This window comes from Antechinus flavipes, chromosome 3 (assembly GCF_016432865.1).
Source record: "Antechinus flavipes isolate AdamAnt ecotype Samford, QLD, Australia chromosome 3, AdamAnt_v2, whole genome shotgun sequence".
NCBI lineage: Eukaryota > Metazoa > Chordata > Mammalia > Dasyuromorphia > Dasyuridae > Antechinus > Antechinus flavipes.
In genome coordinates this window covers 467663092-467676427 of record NC_067400.1, presented here as the reverse complement: position 1 = coordinate 467676427, position 13336 = coordinate 467663092, and the positions used below count along the sequence as shown (strand labels likewise).

At 38.2% G+C, this 13336-nt stretch overlaps 1 non-coding gene across 1 annotated transcript; it reads left to right on the top strand.

The window, feature by feature from the left end:
• The first annotated feature begins 343 nt into the window (after positions 1 to 343).
• LOC127558421 (U6 spliceosomal RNA) lies at positions 344 to 450 on the top strand. Its single transcript, XR_007952816.1, has one exon. It is a non-coding gene; the product is annotated as a U6 spliceosomal RNA (small nuclear RNA).
• Positions 451 to 13336: the final 12886 nt, after the last annotated feature.

The following is a 13336-nucleotide window of genomic DNA, read 5'->3' as shown; positions in this document are numbered from 1 at the left end:
GTTGGTTAGTCCTGTCTGACTCTTCATGACCCCATTTGGGTCATGATACTGGAGTGGTTTGCAGTTTCTTTCTCTAGCCCCTTTTGCAGATGAGGAGACTGAGGCAGAGTAAAGCAATTTGCTCAGATTCACACAACTAGTAAGTGTCTAAGCTCAAATTTTAACTCAGGGAAGAGGAATCTTTCTGATTTCATGCTTGCATTCTGTATACTGTGCCACCTAGATGGCCATATAAATGTTGTTGTTACTGTTAGAAGGGGACCACAGGCTTCTCTGGACTGCTAAAAGGAGGATCCATGAACCGGTCCCCAACCAAAGAATGTTAGGAATTAATTCTTCATGGGTGCTCATTTTGACAACATATATAATAAAATTGGAAAGATGCAGAGAAAATTAGCATGGCCTCTGGATAAGGATGACACACAAAATCATAAAGTATTACATATTTTTGCAACAATTATAGTGACATAAGAAACAGAAAATATCAACAAAAACTTACTAAAATGAAAAAAGAACTTCTAATAGGTCAATCATGTCATTTAAGGATTAAGAGGCTGAAATCCCCAAAGTAGGCTAGTCCTGGGACCGGAATTTCAGAAAATGGAGGGCTTTTGGATGTCCCTGATGCCATGTTTCAAGACAGAATGGGCTCATCACCTGTACTGGCCAACACTAGTTCTCTGAGGAGAGACTGAGAACCATCCGGTTGCAGTAGCACTGAGACTTGGGTCAATAGCTCATCCTTGGTCCCAAGGAGAATATCTGTGCTTGTGTTTATAAGGCTTTTATGAGCCCTAAGACTCAGTTGGAAAGGTCTTCAGTAACTATGAATTCTGGTATCCCCCAAATTTGCAAATGGAGAAACTGAGGTTCAAGGAAGTGGGATGATTTCCTGAAGTGGTAGGAAGCAGAGCTGGGATTTAAACCCAAGTTCTCTGCCTCTGGGTCTAATGTCAGCAAGGTAATGTATATTCTAACACCATATTAAGTTCTTGTCCCCCAGCATACACTGGTCCTGAAGCAGATATCCTTGTGCAAGAACAGCTATACTCACACATGCAAATATATGTACACCTGTAGGACAGGTCTCACACACACACACACACACACACACACACACACACACACACACCCTGTCCCAAATGTCTCCAAACTGACCTTCCTCTCTTTATTTTCTTAGTTCCACTGATCTGTGAAGAGAAACCACGGCTGTTCCCCAGCCCCTCCTCTCTAGATTCCCAGGGAAATCATGTTTTATTCTATTCCTGTTTCATTCCAGAGTGGATATGTTTGATTGTGCTGCTTTGCTCCAACTGAATTTCTATTCGTTTTTCTATCCTGCGATATTGAATTGTGAGTCCTCTGAAATGTGCTGATTGCGGAATTGAGACTTCATGCTCTGACATTTAGAGGAAGCTTTAGACGCAAAACTGTTTACAAATTCAATATTCTCCAGGCCTGAACTCTTGATGTAAGAGGTATCACATGTACATATCACTCGGCGCCCAGATGCAGAGCATGGTGGTGATTTTAGGTATTGGGATGATTTCTTACCCAATCACATACTTGTAGCACCAGCAACAATAGTGACAAGGACCCTTGATCTTGGCTATTTACTCATCCAATAGTTGACAAGAGAATCCAGACATGTGGTAGTCTACTGACCTTCCATACAAACTTTTCCTATCTTCATACCCTTCTTGCCTTACTTGTGATTTCCAACGATAATCCTTTAACAACTAAGGTAAATCCTTTACTCTAGGTCATCCATCCAGACTTAAAGTCCTACCCCCACTTCAAACAAAAAGTCCTACCAGCCCACATTGATTTCTCTCTCCTGGGAACTCATAACTCTTTAGTCTGTTCTGTTCACTGGAAATTAATCCTGTCCTGCCTTGGGGCACCTCTTTGCATTATGTCTTGTTTCATTGTTATGATTTAGTTTTTCATGTATTTATTTCTTATCTCTTCAACTTAATTATATGCCTCCAGAAACGTGAGCTATGCAAAATTAGAGCCATCTCCACCCCAAGTGGACTATTTGTACCTGACACAGGTAGAACCTTCTGAGTTCTTATTGGTCTGGTAAGGCACAGCAGGATACACTGTACCTTGACTTGCTATAGTGATATCATTTTGGTCCTCTTTAACCAGGAAGGACAATCACCAGTCATGATCTTTGAACTCTGAGACCTTATTATCCATCTTTTAAGCTTCCATAGTCCCAGGCATTGTTATTTCCTGGGAGAGGTGGATTGTATCACTGAAATCAATCAATCAATATTTATTAGATGTCTATGATGATCCAATTAATATGATGGACCCAAAAGATACAAAATATAATAAGGCAGTAGTCTTTGCCCTCAAAGAGTTATACACTACTGGAGGAATGCCACAAGTTCATTGATAAGTAAATATAAGACGCATGCAAAATAAATAAATCTGATGTAGAGTACACACTGACAATTGAAGGAGCTAGCAAAAATCTCTTGAAAATGTGGCACTGTAAGGAAACAGGAGTTCTAAGAGGTAGAAATGAGGAGGAAGAACATTTTAAGAATGATGGACTATCTATAGAAAGGTACCTATGTCTGAGAATGCCATATGTGAAGGAACAGCATGTAGGCTGGTTTATCTCAAACTTGTGTTATACAACGTCTTAATACAAACTTAGAAGTATTTGGGATACCAAAGTCCCATAGAGCAACTGGTGCCATAGTGGATAAAGTGCCAGGCCTGAATTCAAATTCTGCCTCAGAGACTTACAGCTGTGTGATTCTGAACAAGTCACAAATCTGCTTTTTGCCTTGGTTTCCTCATCTGTAAAAATAATAGCAGCTTTCTTTAAGGGTTGTTGAGAGGATTAAGTAAAATAATATTTGTAAAAAAAAAAAAAAACAGCACTTAGCATAGTGCCTGGCACATATAGGTTCTATGGAAATGCTTATGTCCTTCCCCTACAATAAAACCCGAATACACATTAAGACAGTAAAGCAAGCCGGCTTTATTGAGAGGAGAAACTCACAAAATGAGGGAGAATGAGGTCTTGGATGGAGATAGATGCCCTATTGGAAGCTTTGGTCTTTTGGGATTTTACAGAATTTTTATCTGAGTCTAGCAGGATCAGACCCTGGGGGGAGGAAATGAGGCACCTGGATCCGACACTGGTATTGATTCACTCTAGTGGGAAGTGACCAAACTGGAGCATTGATAGCTACTTGCTACTAAAACTCTATATAGTTTTAGGATATTCCTGCCGGTTTCATTCAACTTTTCTGTGAGGGTGTTTTGAATTTCTCTGAGGTTTCTTTGTATCTGGGGATAAGGAAACCTTTGGGATCATTACAGATAGGAAGTAATCTTTAATCACTCTGGAGAAATAATCTACAGTCAGACTATAAAAGTCTTTAAATTCTAAATAAATGAGACTATAGTTTATCCTAGAGACAATAGGGAGTCATTGAAGTTTATTGAGCAGGAGAATAATATGCTCAGACCTAGAATTTAGTAATATAAATTGGCAGCTGCATAGAGGAGAGAGAAGAAACCACAGGCAGAAAAACCAATTAAGTAGCTATTTCTATAGTCTGGACATTAGGTGATAAGGATTTTAATTGAATTGGTAGCTATGTGAATAGAAAGAAAAAGAAGGATGAAAAAATGTTGTGGAGATGTAATCAACAGGACTTGGAATTTGATTTGATATGGAGATTGAGGGAGAGTCAGTCAGTTATTATTAAACAGTTATTAAGTACTTGCCATATTTCAACTGTGCTAAGGAGAGTAAAGATTTGAATAAGTCTGTTTTGGATGTGTTGAAGTATCAGATGCCTATGTATGTGTTCAATAGGTAGTTAGAAATGAATTGAAGGAGTGGAGCTCAGGAAAGAAATGAGGTCTGGATATTGGTGAATATCTTTCAGATGATATTTGAACATGGCAGGTAGGTGTTGCAATGGTTAGAGTGTGGGGTATGGAGTCAGGAAGATATGAATTCAACCCATCCTCAGACACTTATTAGCTTTGTGATGTTGGACAAGTGACATAACTTTATTTGCCTCAGTTTCCTCATCTGTAAAATGAGCTGGTGAAGAAAATGCCAAACCACTTTGTTAAGAAAACCCCAAATAGGGTCAGGAAGAGTCAGACAAAACTGAAATAACTGAATAATAAAGTGATCAGATAACCAAGAAAGATTGTTGTTGTTGTTATATTCCTTTGTTCTCAAAGACTTTCAAATGACATTAGAACAGTGATATCTTGATTTGCAATGAATTGGATTTAAGTGAAAGTGGTTCTATGCAAGTCACCACTTTATTCTCTCCTCTGGAGTCATGTGAATCCAGTGATAAGACATCAATCAGGATGACAATCTATGGCCCTGGATGTAGTGGGAGACGTTGGCCCCTTTAAGCTGTCATCTTTCCCAGGTCTCATTTTGTCTGAGTCAACACCCATTTAGTAATTAAAGACTAGGTAAGAATTAAGGCAAAAAGATGCCCTAGTTTACTTTCACAAAAGATTCAATCTTGGAGGAGAAGACCCTCAAAGTTTCTGGCCAGAGCAGTAAATAACTGTTATTTACTCTGAGCCATTAAAACCCAAACAATGAGTGGAAAAAAGAGGGATTGCTATAGAACTTTAGTGTACATCTATCCATAGGCAGTATGGAAAGAAACTTACTGGATTTATTCAGACATGTTGGAAGAGAACTTTGACCAGAAGAGGTGTCATGAAAACCCAATAAGAGATGTGTCCAGAAGAAGGGAGTAATCATTAGTGCCAAATGCTGCAGAAAGGACAGTAAGGATGAGGATCAAGGAAAGGCCATTGGAATTAGCAATAAAGATTTCATTAGTGAGGGAGGTAGTTTCAAGAAGATGGTAGAGATGAAAGGCAGAAACAGCATCTAGAGAAAAATCAAGGGAAATCTTTTCCTTGGGAAAATAAGTATGATTGTATTGTGCATGAAATGGCACCAAATTACTATGATGTGAAGGTCTGGTTAAATATGGCATCTCTCTTGAAGATGACAATAGTCTAGTAATGACTGGTAGCAGTGATCTTAATAGTTGAAAGACAAGAATTTAGAGGTGGCAAAAACCTTAAAAGTCATCTGGTCTAATCCATATACAAAGCCTGAACCTTCTACATAAAAACTGTAATAAATAGTCATCAGTGGAAAGACTATAATTGCTAATAATGGAAGAAAGAAGTTCTCTTTATCTGTATATTTCTGTGAACTCCAATGAGTTCTCATGGTCAGACTTAGACTTTGCCATTTGGAGGTATAAACATCTTTAACTTCTCAAAGGATATTAGCAATGAGTGTTTTTTAAATTGACCCTTAGAAGGGGTCAATGAAGGCTAAGGAAATAAGAAATCATCCAACATAGACTCAATGGTCAAATTGAAATTTAATTCTTATCTCTGATCTCCTAGGATTTCAACACTAAAGATAAGAATTTAATTTATGGTACAGCTGATTAGAGCTCCAATAGAGTAGCCCCTTGCATATATTACAGGCAACACCATGTAGGTCAAAAGGAAGGGTATAGCTAATATTTTATACAATATTAGTTATTCAATAAATCCCTCTTGGGTATGTTTCCTGTTCTCTCACACTATTTTCCTTTATGTAAACGGATGGTTATTATAGTCTATCAATATCTGGGGGTCCCTAAGACCCTTTTGGGGAGATTTGTAGAGTGAAAATTGTTTTCATAATAATACTAAAATACCCCTCTTTTTCCAATTTCAAATTTGTATGAGGTTGGATTTTCTTCATATCCTTCAAACAAAACAACATATTACAATAAGTTGAATGCAGAACCAGATTTGCAAAGCCACATGTCTTCTATCAAGTTAAACATACATAAAACAATGCCAGTTTTCTCACTAATTTGGAGGGGAAATAGTCATTTTTCAGAAAGAAATTATGTTAACATGTAATGAGTTTATTGTTATTTAAATGAATTAATATATAAATATTTTTAAATTGTCCATTTAAATTTCTAATACAGTAAAAATTGACAAAGGGGACTTACATAAACACAAAAAAGCACATAAAAGCTCTTTGATGTCTGATAATTTTTAGGATATTAAAACATTGGATTACTGCTGATTTAGACTACATCAAAGCTAGACTTGGACACTCACCTGTTTTTGATCTTTCTGTGTCTTTTCCTCCCTCCATGATTTTATTCATACTATTCCCTGTACTCAGGACTCACTCCTTCCTGAAATTTACCTATTGAAAATATTCTATTCCTTTAAGGTATTGCTGAAGTCCTATTCCTTGAAGAAGTCTCCCATAGGCAAACTTTTTCTTAGCATTTTGAATCTGTCTTATGAAGGTCTTATATTCAAATATGAATTATAGCTATTTGAATTCCTATCTTCTTTACTATATGGGAAGGTCTTTGAGGTTAAGAAACTTGTCTCTTTCATCATTGCATTCCTAGCACCTGGCACAATGCCTTTCCTATAGAAGACACTTAATAAATGTTTATTAAATTGAGTTGAAATTATTGAAAATGAATTTAATTGATTCACAATGAATCACCTAGGGCACCAGAGAACACCCTGAATTAAGTTATTTCCTTACTTGGCAAACCAGTGCTACCCCTTCCCCCAACCATGTGACAATCTTTTGTCACACAGACCAGTAGAAACCACCCCCCCCCGAGTTCATTTTTACTCCTTTTCAGGGTACACAAAACAAGACATTTTCCCATAGGATCAGTAATGCACATACACTCACACACATGCACACACACATTTCATATACTATGGCAGGACTAGAATACATATCATACAGAAACTTCTCAATAATTCAGCAATGGCTCCTTAATGGTGCTTGACAAAGAGCTGCTGGTGTTGTGGTATCATCCAAGAGCCATATTTGTTATTCTCTCCCTCTTGAAATAATTTTGTATTATTTTGTTTGCTTTGATATAGACCTGTGATTTCACAGTGTGGAAACCACCTTCTCCAAAGCAGTTTGTGCAACTTGCTATTCTGTGGGCATCCAGATATACCTTTTTATACAATGTTTGCTCCATTAGAATATAAGCTCTTTGTGGGCATGGAGCATCTTCACCTTTCTTTGTATATCTGGTATTTAGAACAGTATCTGGCACAGAGTAAACACTTAATAAATTCTTGTGGACTAAGTGACCAACTGGCTCTTTATCTAGTATGCTTTGCTGCCTCTCATTATTTTTGTACATATTTCATATTCACTTAACTATATACAAATTGTGTCCCCTCTAGCAGAACATAACCTTCTTGAAGCAGAGACCGTATCATTTTGACTGTGTTATTGATTGATTCCAAACATGCACCGGGGCTGGCCTTCATTTAGTTGGCTTGGCCTGTTTTTATCAGGAATTAGACTTTCCCTGTGGTGGAGTCCAGAGCCCCTAAGTGAATAAGTGCTTGGGAGAACCATTACTGATTAGTAAGCAAGGCTGACTTTTATCAGTTTCTTCTTCTTTTCTACTCCTCCTCTTTCCTATCTTTTTTATTCACTGCCTACTAATAGCCACTGTTTTACACCAACAAAAAGTAACTCATTAAGAATGTCATATTTCCTCTGCGAGGGTCTCAAACTTCTTTTTATTTTTATTGTTTGCTCTCACCTTGGGCTCCCCAGTCTAGGAATGTGGAAGTTTCTGATTTTAAAATATAACTTCTTCCAAGATGTCTTCATCGGACTCTTCCACTGGTATTCCACTCATCATGTCCTAGATGTAACTTTTCATGTTCTCCTCCCTTTTGCAATCTTTCCTCTATCCTGCCACTGGGCCAAACTCCCCACCTAATGCCAAATAAATAAAGTACATCCTGCTTTTTCTCCCACTCTCCCATTTCAATTTGAAGTCACCCAGATCTGAAAATTTTAGAACTTCCTTTTCCTTCCTCACCTGGCTTCCAAACCTAAATGGTTACTAAGTTCTGTCAATTTTACCTCTGAGATATTTTCAAATCCATCCCTTCCTTTCTACTCTGACTATAAGTAACCATGTTCCGATTTGTGCATTAGGAAAATCACTTTGTCAGTTAGATGGATAGTGCATTGGAAAGAAGGGAGATGAGTTAGGGACACAATTTGGAGATTAGGGCAACATTCTAGGCAAGAAATTCTCAAGACTTGAACAAGGATAGGGGCTGTGTGAGGACAGAAAAGGAGAAAAATGGGAGAGATGCTGTAGGCCTAAAGCTGACATGAGTTGACATTACTGGATATGGGAATGTGAGTGAAAGAAAGGCGATGGAGGTAACTCTAAAGTTTGGAGCCCAGGTAACTAGAGGAATAATGGTGTTTTGGAGGGAAATAGAGAATTTGAGGAAAGGGTAGATTTAGAGAGAATGAGTTATATTTTGAACATGATTAGTGAGAGACATCCTATGGGACATCCAGTTAGAAATATCTAATAAGAAGTTATTGATGCAGGACTGAGTTCAGAAGAAAGACTTGATTATAATTGTAAGGAATGATAAATATGATGAACTCAGAGAAATATCAGGAGACTTATATAAGGTGATGAAGAGTGAAGAAAAGTCAAAAGAATAATATACACAATGATTTTAGTAATGTAAATAAAGACAGAACAAAAAGGCAAAATAAATTTGTGTCAAATGCAATGGATGATATTAGTATTATATTATCAAAATTCATGCATACAATTCCTCAAATCAGTAAGTAGAAGTATGATGTTACAAGTAGAAGATGATAGTTACTTATAATGATTCATTAGATGGTCTTTTTAAACATTTGGGAGAAATGTACCTTGTGGGGGAGAGGCATTGTCTGATTGCTTGCATGAGCCTACAAAATTAACCAAAATTGGATAAACTTTAAAGTGCTAAATAAATGGCAGTTATTAAAATTTTCCTAAATCACTTCACATTATCCTTTTGCACTTATACCATAGTGTGTTTGCCCTTTTCTCAACTTAACTATTTTTTCTGAAGCCAGTATCATCCTTCCAGTTAATATCCAGACTGTTAGTCATTCTTCTTTTGCAACCTTCCCCTGTCTCCTCTCTTTGCAGCTGAGCCTAATCTCTCTGTTTGGAAAAAAATATTCTCAATACACCTCCACCCATGGAGATCCTTCCCTTTTTTCAGGACCCAGCTTAAATAACACCATAGACTTTTCTTGATTACAAGTAAAAACTTATCCTTGCTTCCTAGGATCTGCCATCACTGTCCTTTTGATCTCTCCTATATACATCTCATTCTAACTTGTATCATTATTATTTCTGTGCACATCTCAACCTCCTAGTAGTCTATAAACTTCTTAAGGGAAGGTATTGGACTATTTTCCATCTTCATATCCCCAAGACAAACAAAATATCTTGCACATAGTAGATATTTAATAAAGACTGGCTGATTTGAAATGAAGTTATATTTAATAACAAGGCATCAGAGGTAAAGGTCCCACAGCCCTCTCCAAATTGAAGAGTTGTCTATTGGCTGGAAAGGAATCTGCTGTTTTGATTACTGGGGTGCTATGGATGAGAAACAAGAGATATTGGAATCATATACAAAAAGCCTAGTACTGAAGACACATTGTATAAAAGTTGCCCCATTCTGAAGGTAAGAAATCCAGTGGATCATGTCTACAATCCTTGGGTGAAGTAGTTAGAAACAGAATGGAAAGTACTGACACAACTGAGAGATCTTCAGAATCTAGATAGATAAATGAATCACAGAATACAGAATACAGGGGTCTCAAGGGTCATTTAGATCAAGACTGAGCCCATTGTTGTCTGATTCCATATCACCAAAGCAGGGCTCTGAGAGAATGGAACATAGAACTGTCAAGTTTTAGGAGGGGGGGTTGAGGGGTAGGGAAAGAGAAGAAGAACTAAGTGGGGCAAGTTCTGGCAATCTCACAGAGCTTGGAAGAGTAGAATAAGGGGAGCTGGAAGGAAAGATGGAAACAGTAAAATGGAATGTGGAGGAGAATGTATATTCAAGATAAACTTTGCCTTGGGCAAACTAAGGAATGACTCCATATTTCAAGGGATGAGATAAGGGCCTCAGGCTCCATACAGGACATCAAGGTACAGCTGGACAAAATACAGTTCTGCCTTTCTCCTTCTGTTGCTGTGGGAAGGTGCAGAAAGAGGAAAAAACTGTATGTTTTGGGGAAGGCTCAGGAAAAAAAAAAGATTTGTTAAAAGAAACAACCTAATCTCATCCCTATCTCTACATGTCTTGGATCCCTTAATCAGGTCTTAGTGTTTAAGGATAGAGAGAAGAGACCTGACCCTCTGCTAGTTTTTTAAAACTGCGCTGGCACATTTATCTTTTTTTTTTTTTTCTGAGAAGCAATTATTCCAGTTGAGCTGAGGCTGTCAGGAGGAGGCAGGGAATGAGAAGGGTCTAGAGGTGGCTGGTTAACTGGAGCTTGGACCAAATTAAACTGTGCAAAGACTGTCACTGAAGACGTGAGGTTTCCATAGAGCGGATGGGGAAAGACTTGCACCCACCTGGTGGAGTTCCTGGACCAGTGCCTCTCTAGGACTCTGAAGAAAATACTCTCCAGTGGTGCTTTTAGAGGAGACAGAGGGAAGCTTCCCCTGGGCAACCAGGGCTTATCCCCTAGGCATTACCTACCAACAGGAACAAAAAGTTCCTGACAAATGGTAGGTTTGCCTGGGGCTTGCCTCATGTAGGACTTTGTTGGGAACAGCTGGAGAGGAGGATTGACACCCTCACTGTCATACTGTACACACAGGGCCCAACCCAGAATTATGGAGAATTACATAGACTGATAACCCTGTAAATTAACTAGGAAGAGGGGGAAGAAAACATTTCACTCGTTTTCAGTTGTGTCCAGCTCTTCATGACCTCACTGGGGCTTTTATTGGAAAGACACTGGAGTGGTTTGCCACTTCCTACTCTAGTTCATTTTTTAATAGTTAAGAAAATTGAGGCAAACATTATTAAGTGACTTGCCTAGAGTCACACAGTTAGTGACTGTCTGAGATTTGAACTTAGGAAGATGAGTCTTCCTAACTCCAGACCTAATGCTCTACCCACTTGCCACCTAGCTGCCCAGGAAGACAACAGACATACAAAAAAGCCCCAGTCCGGAGACCAAACGGCTATAATTTCCCTTTCTGATACCCCTCCTCTCCTTGTTGCTTTTCCCTGTCAACTCTCCCCCAGTTCATAGATAGTTTTAGCCCATCTGGAAGGACAACACTCTCTGAGAGATTACTTTAATTAATTTTACATTAATAAAGGAGGAAGGGACTGGAGATGCTCTCCTTTCCTTTAGCCCCTTCTTCACCCAGAAATGAGAAGAGAGGAAAGAAAAGGAGAGGGAAAGAGAAGCAGCTGTGTTAGTGATGAAAAAACAAGAAAACTCAAGACATTGCTAAGCAGGCTTCCTCTTCCAGATCTAGCCAACAGAGTTTGAGAGAACTTCCATTTTCTGATGCATCCAGCAACATTCAATATAATTTAGATAGAGTAATACACATAGAAGTATGAGTAGGTGTGTGTCCATACACGAATATATACACACACATGTACATGTGAGCACTGTGATCTGTTCTGCATTGTTTAGTCTACTTAGTGCATAGCTTATTATTTCCTGTGATTTCACTGACCAGGAATCACACACAACCCAATCATTGAGTAGTAATTGGCAAGTATTGTGATCTGCTGAGTGACAAAAGAAAAGCAAGAAAAAAAAGAAAGGAGAAATCAGATGAGTGTTTCTCTTGGTGAATAAGATACTATCTCCCTCAATCATATAGAGCCACCTGTCTTCCCCAGTCCCTTTTTGCTAGTCATTCATCCCCAACCTCAACTCACACTGATGTGTAGAACATAAAAACCCCAGAGGTCAACCAGCCTGGACCTTTGGCAGGTATCCTGTAGTCTAACATCTAATAGAGCTATAGATAGTCCTTAGGCTGAAAGGGAATTTAGGACACATTTCCCCATCCAGGGACTCCGAATACCCAATTTTCTTTTTTTCCCCTTTCTTTTCATTTTCTCTCCTAACCCCTAATCCCACTTGGTAGATTTATAAATCCACGAGTCCCTAACGGCCACTGAGACCAATGAAGTAATTCTCTGGGAAAAGAGAAAGGAAAGATAAAAAGAGGGTCAGACTTTCAGGGCTGGTTTTGGAAGCAAGTTTTCTGCAGGCTGGCTCAAATTGGGTACTGAAGTTGTGGGTGGGCATGAGGATAAAGAACTGTAACTATGCCTAAAGGATAGGCATTTCTGGAAAGCTGGTACCCCGGTTCCCTCACAAACATTTCTTGAATTCTTCCCCAATGGCAGAACCAATGGGTTCCCACGACCCAGTTGTTCTGGCAGCTGAGGTTTCACTATCCATGGGATGCTGCTGGGATGTAAGACTGATTCTGTTTCATTCTGCCAAGCTACAGGGTAGAGGTCATCTGCTATAAAATAATATTTCCCTCTCCAAAAATTGTGGGTTCTTTTGTAATATATTTTCCTATAGATGAAATTAAAAAAAAAACATTGACTTTAGAAATTCATGTTCAGACTGAGTATGGATTAACTTGTACTAGGTGAGGATTAATGTGCACTAAGCGAGGTTGCATTAATTTAATAGGCCTGTGGGCTGATGACAGGATGTGTGGATTAAAGAGGACAACAATGAAAATGAAGCTTTTGGAGAAAACAGGGTAGAGAAAGTTATATAATTTGCTGCAGGCTGAACTTTTACAGTAGCATCTGGAAAGAAGAATATTAAATGACCAGAGGTTGCTGCAATGACTTGAAAGGAGGATGTTTTGATAGCAGAACTGGGCTTGAATTAAGTCAGGAAGAACGGGATTTTTTGTACAAGACTAGTTTGAGGAGAGGGTCAATGTTTTATCTAAACTTTGTCTCTCTCTCGATTTTTAGAATGGTGCTCCATACACTTTCTAGATTTTCATGGATCTATGATCTTATTAACAATGGATACTCTCTCATGGTTTGGACTGTAACCCATTTAATGCCTATGAATCCTTAGCTAAGGTGAGTTCTAAGATATATCTTACCTTAGCATATCTAAGGTAAGATATACGGAACTTATATAGCATAGGCATTTGCTTAATGTTTGGTGAATTACTTTCTCTTTGGACATTGTTCTATATAATGAAAATAGAAGTTCAAGAGAGACACTGAGGAAACAAGCCAATTGTAAAGCAAGTAGACACTAGGGGAAAAAAGGAAGGGAATAAGTATTTATTAAATATATGTGTTTATATTATATATATTTACATATATAATTATATTAAATATATATATATTACATATATATATGTATACACATACAAACACACAT